Source organism: Palaemon carinicauda, chromosome 26 (assembly GCF_036898095.1).
Source record: "Palaemon carinicauda isolate YSFRI2023 chromosome 26, ASM3689809v2, whole genome shotgun sequence".
NCBI lineage: Eukaryota > Metazoa > Arthropoda > Malacostraca > Decapoda > Palaemonidae > Palaemon > Palaemon carinicauda.
In genome coordinates, this window is record NC_090750.1 from 2,893,754 (window position 1) to 2,899,411 (window position 5,658).

The window sequence follows — 5,658 nt, forward strand, 5'->3', positions numbered from 1 at the left end:
GTTACTTAATAGGATAGTCGTTAATCCAAGGAAATCTACTGTATATTGTTAAAAATTTACCGTAAAAAAAAACGGGAAAAAGATCCGGAAATAATTGTTGCTAGGCAATTGCCGTTAAAAAACGGATATACTGACGTTCAGGAGTGATATCATGGTCACCAACCCGTAAAATATAACAAAATAGGGTAAAAATTACAGTCGCCTGTATTTACTGAAATACGGCTGAGAACAGTATATTTTTACGGAGATATATTCTTATTAAAATGACAGTATATATATTATATATAGTATATATATATATATATAATACTATATATATATATATCTATATATATATATATATATATATATATATATATATATATATATATACATATATATATATATATATATATATATATATATATATATATATATATATATATAACATCTAGGAAATTCGAACTTTCCTTGGCATTCCTGTTTGCTTCTATCATACACCTCGATGACTTCGCTCTCTACCTGAAAAATGGAAATAGATTAATAAAGGACAGTAATAAGAACACTCTCTTCTTCAATTATTTCAATGTGTTTAAAATTTCTTTCTTGAATTTTTACCAGCAGATTGGCTTACCGGTTCCTTGTTTTTCAACCTTGTTCACGCTGGGAACATTTAAATTAAGTTATGTAAAAATATGATATGGTATGACAATGAATCAATTTCCAATAGATTTAGTAGATTTGAGAACGAAACCCTCAGAAGGATATTGAGAGTTAATTGGCTGGAAAGGATTAAAAATGAAACTATAAGAGAGATTACTCGAGTGTCGTATGTGGATGAGATCATGATGAAGGGGTAGATGGAGATGGTTTGGGCATGCTCTTCGCACTCCCCAACAGAGATTAGTTCACCAAACGTTCAGCTGGGCCCCACAAGGCACTAGAAGAGTTGGAAGATCCAGGCCTAAATGGTTGAGCACTATGAAGCGCGAAGTAAAAGATGGTGAATGGAGAAGTATTGAATTAAAAGCTCAAGATAGAGACGACTGGCAAAATTTAACCAAGGCCCTTTGCGTCAATAGGCGTAGGAGGAGATGATGATGATGATGATGAGGTAGAATATTGATATGCAAAGGTAGTTTAATCTGACTATTAGAGATTCAAATTGTTTTTTTATATTAATGACCTGGATTTACTTTTCGAGCGACAAAGAAATTGTCAAAACATCATAGAGTAGCAAGTGTCTAAAAACAGAAAGTGATTATTATAGAAACAAATAATTCCCAACATTACAAATATTGACAATTTCAAGTAAAATATAGTTTAGAGAATAATATAAAAAAAAAAATTTGAAATATTCATTAAAATACTATCGCCTATGATTGAGCGAAAATGTAATTTTTAGCTTAAATCCTACTAGGAAAAAAATTAATAAAAGTAGGTTAAATGAACATTCGTGGTAATTTAAAAGAAAGATATGTAGAAATAGCTTCTTTTATAAATCTTTTTAGTCATCATTTTTTTTCTTCATAAATCGAAAAGGAAACGTAGAATTGCATAATATTAAGTACTCGTTTATGATTTTTGTCATTTAAGTACTGAAATTTGATATTGTGAAAATATCTTTGTAAAAAAACTACAAGAGAAGTAATAAGCAATCAAAATGAAATATATTAAGAACAGTAACAACATTCACTTAGATCTTTCATATGTAAACTATGAAAAAATAAAAAGAAACAGGAGAGGGAGAAATAAGATAAAGCAGCGTGCCCAAGTGTACCCTCAAGCAAGAAAGCTCTAATCCAATACAGTGAAAGGCCATGGTACAGAGTCTAGAGCACTACTCAAGAGAGAACAATGTTTTGGTTTTGAATGGCCCGTTTTCCCAAAGCGTATATGGAATAAAACGAATATAGGAAATATTTATTTTTTATTTTTTTCGAGTAAATAACTGATGAAAAATAAAAAACATGAATAATTTTCTCTTTAGCTTGTACAGTAGATTATTCTGAATTTTTTTTTTTGTACATATCATTTGGCCCATTTACAGTATGAAAGGGTTATGAGATTTCCTAGATTTTCTCATGAATTAAATATAGAGGAAAATTTTATGTGGATTTTTCCTTCTATCATGAAACATACATACAACACATCATGAAATCCTTCTATAAAAAGAATTAAAAGAAAAAAAATTTTACTGAAAATATTGGTAAGAGTTGATTTATATCTACAACTTGTCTAGTTTATAAAAAATGTTCTACCTATCTACTTTCTATTAGCTTGAAAAATACCTAAGGAAATGTATTGGCAATAAAGTGTCTCATTGAGAGTAAAGTCATGGCATCTTCTTCCTTACAAAAAAAGCTATACAGGATGGCGTAATCGTATGTTGAAAACAAATAAGAAAAACATCATTGGACATCCTGCTTGTCTTTAGTTTGCATAAAAAATATCGTGCGTCCTACTTACACAGCTTTGCAGCTTTTCATTTCAGTGATGGTAGGAACAATGACCGAATTAGATATTATATAACTTGGGCTCCGCGATACTTATATGACATTGTTCTCCGTCATGGATTGTAACTTTATTTCTTCTATCTGTCTATGTTTTTATGTCCTTTTCTGTCGGTTTAAAACCTACAAAACATATGCATAAGTCTTTTTGTTTTCACAGAATGCTGTTCAAGAAATTTGTTCATATGCTGCTAGTGTTCTTCGTCAACTGCGTTACATCAAAAGCAGATGTAATAACTACAGAATATCTGCAAAATCAGAAGCAAATTCGTGTAGCAAGAAAGGACAATGATTCTATATCTCTGACTGCCGATTACATGCTGAGTCTTGTATCGCAAGAAAATCATTTAATGTCTCTGAATGCCCATGATTTTGTATCTCTGGTGACCGAATCCTTGTGGGAATTGTTGAATGTCGAGACCTCCGGATGCAACTTCATGATTGCAACAATGGATAGTGATAAATCTCTGGTTATCGACATCTTAAGGTAGAGTTGTAAATCATTGTTGTTTTGTCATTTGGGATATTCTTTTCTTTTAATGTTCAAGGACACAGGTTATTTTATTTGTATATATTCTAATTTTTTTAGGTTAGGAAATTAAACTAGAAGTAATCTATAAGTAAACTCTCCAATTTGTCTCCATTGAGAATCTACAATATAATTTCAAATTACTATTAGTTTACTTATGTGATATAAAGACACTATATTTTCATTATCAACGGAAAATAAGTTTCTCGCAAACCCTCCTAAAAAAGAAAAAAAATAATTTATGTTTACAATTACATGGTAATATACCAAGAAAATTATATGATTTTTTAATCAGATCTTTGGAATATCATTAATTGGGGATTAATGGTACCATAACCAAACACAAGAAGAAGCTATTCTTCCAATAACATGAAGACGCTGTACGTAAGAAGTCCTAACTTCTTCCCTTAGGTATTAGCGTAAATGGGGAAATATCCTAAAACTAAATCAGGTGCCACTGCCCACAAAATCTCTTAAAATTACCTACTTTTCGACGCCTGTCTAACTGAAAAGAAGATTTCGCCCCAGTGAGTCCCAAATAGCTTTTCTCTCATAGAGGATAAGTCCCTGTTTAGTTATGAAGCAAATTAGTTCTTTCCAGCTGAGCGCCATGCAATACTAACAGTCAACAAAGCATATTTATAAGGAAAGAGCAGGTTATTAACCTTTAATTATTAGGAATAGATTAAAGTGTTGTATTCTTTGTTGTTCCTGCAAACATTTCTTTCCCTGGAAAGTGAGATAACTCTATTTTTAAGATGACGAACAATGACGAGAAATACGCTTCATCACAAGTTCACAACTTATGTCATGTAGCATTGATATTGACTAATCACATGTGACCTATTGTTAACTTACTGATGGGAGAGATATTTTTTTTTTCCTCGAAAAGGGTAAAGTACCTATTTGCAGGGTATTTATAAGTCGAATTACCCATCTCAACGAACTCTGAGAAATAATTTCACTTAACAGTTGGTCTGATATCCAAATAATTGTTTGAAGTTTTTATTATATTGTCCTAAATATGGAGAATGATTAACTTGTTACTTTTCTACGAGTTTGAAACAATTCTTAACATAGATTATCGTATTGGTTATATCATTACATAACCTACTTTATAAACTTTAGTGGCCTTAGCTACCCTTGGTAGCTAAGGTTACGAGAATTTGTGTCAAGCATACTATATAAATTTATTGCTATTGTTCAATGGTATATTCTTAAAGAAAAATATAACATAGGTTCACACGCGAACACACACAAACTATCATGCAGTTTTATCTCTTAACAGATTTTGTTTGCTAATCCTTTTCTTCCACATCATGATCTATATATTGATAAGAGTGATTTATACTGCTTTACTAAACAAATACTTTAGAGCTTAAGTCTTTTTTAATCTATTACATCAAAGACGTTTTCCTTTGCAGACGAAGTTTCACTTCAAGCGTACCAGTGGTAATCCTTGACATGAATTCGAGGAGTCAGACTCCTACTGAACATCTCCTAAGGGATGCTTGGGCAATGTCTACTTTGACCTGTCGCACCTTGATGATTGACCTCACCTCCGACGGCGATCTTCAGATACTTAGGTAAAATTTCAATTGGAAATCTCCTCTTTTTCCCTGGTGGTCTTCTACTTTGGTATATGATTGATGATGTCAAGCCATCGATGAGACAAAAATCTCAGCCAGACAAGTTGCTCATAATGATTAGTATGATCATTTCCTATTTTTTTTTTAATATGAAAACGATTAATCTGTATGTACCCTTATAAATATTCATTTTCCATAATTCAAGAATTGAAATTAAATGCTTCGTTAACATATTGAAAAGAAAAAAATCCTGGTGTGTTCTTAATCGTGAATTATAATACTATATATGTGGTTCTTATTTAAGTATTTATATCAGATTTTAAGAAATAACTGGTTTACATATAGTACTTGCAAGGAACGTTATTGATTACAAAGGGATCTCTCTTACATTGTAACCAACATCGGGCCGTCTACATGGTAACATATAAAAAATAAATAAAAAATAGTCGCTGATGCATTAGAATTCTTAAAATCTCATTAGGAATATGTTAACTTTGCTGGCAGCTCTCATCGTACATACATACATATATATACCAAGTTACTTCCCCCAATTTTGGGGGGTAGCTGACATTTGCTCTCATCGTAAGTAGATAAATTTGAGGCATATATAGACTATCATGGATAAGCTCATGGTGAGGGGTAGATGGAGATGGTTTGGACATGCTCTTCGTACTCTGCAAGAATTGGAAGACCAAGGCTTACATGGCTGAGGACTATTAAGCGTGAAGTAGATGATGATGAATAGAGAAGTATTGATTTAAAAGCTCAAGATAGAGACGACTAGTGAAATCTAACTGAGGCCCTTTGCGTCGGTAGGCGTGGGAGGAGATGATGATGATGATGATGATGATAATGATTATGATGATGATGATAGAGAATCAAGATATACATAAATGGTTATAAGTAACACGACCAAGGAAATGGTATTAGCTGATATAACCTTTTATGAAGCAATAGAGAGCATTAAAAGTAAGAAATGGAATAATAAGGATTTACAAATAGATGTAAACAATCTGAATCGGGTTTTTCTAGCGTAAGTCAAAACTAT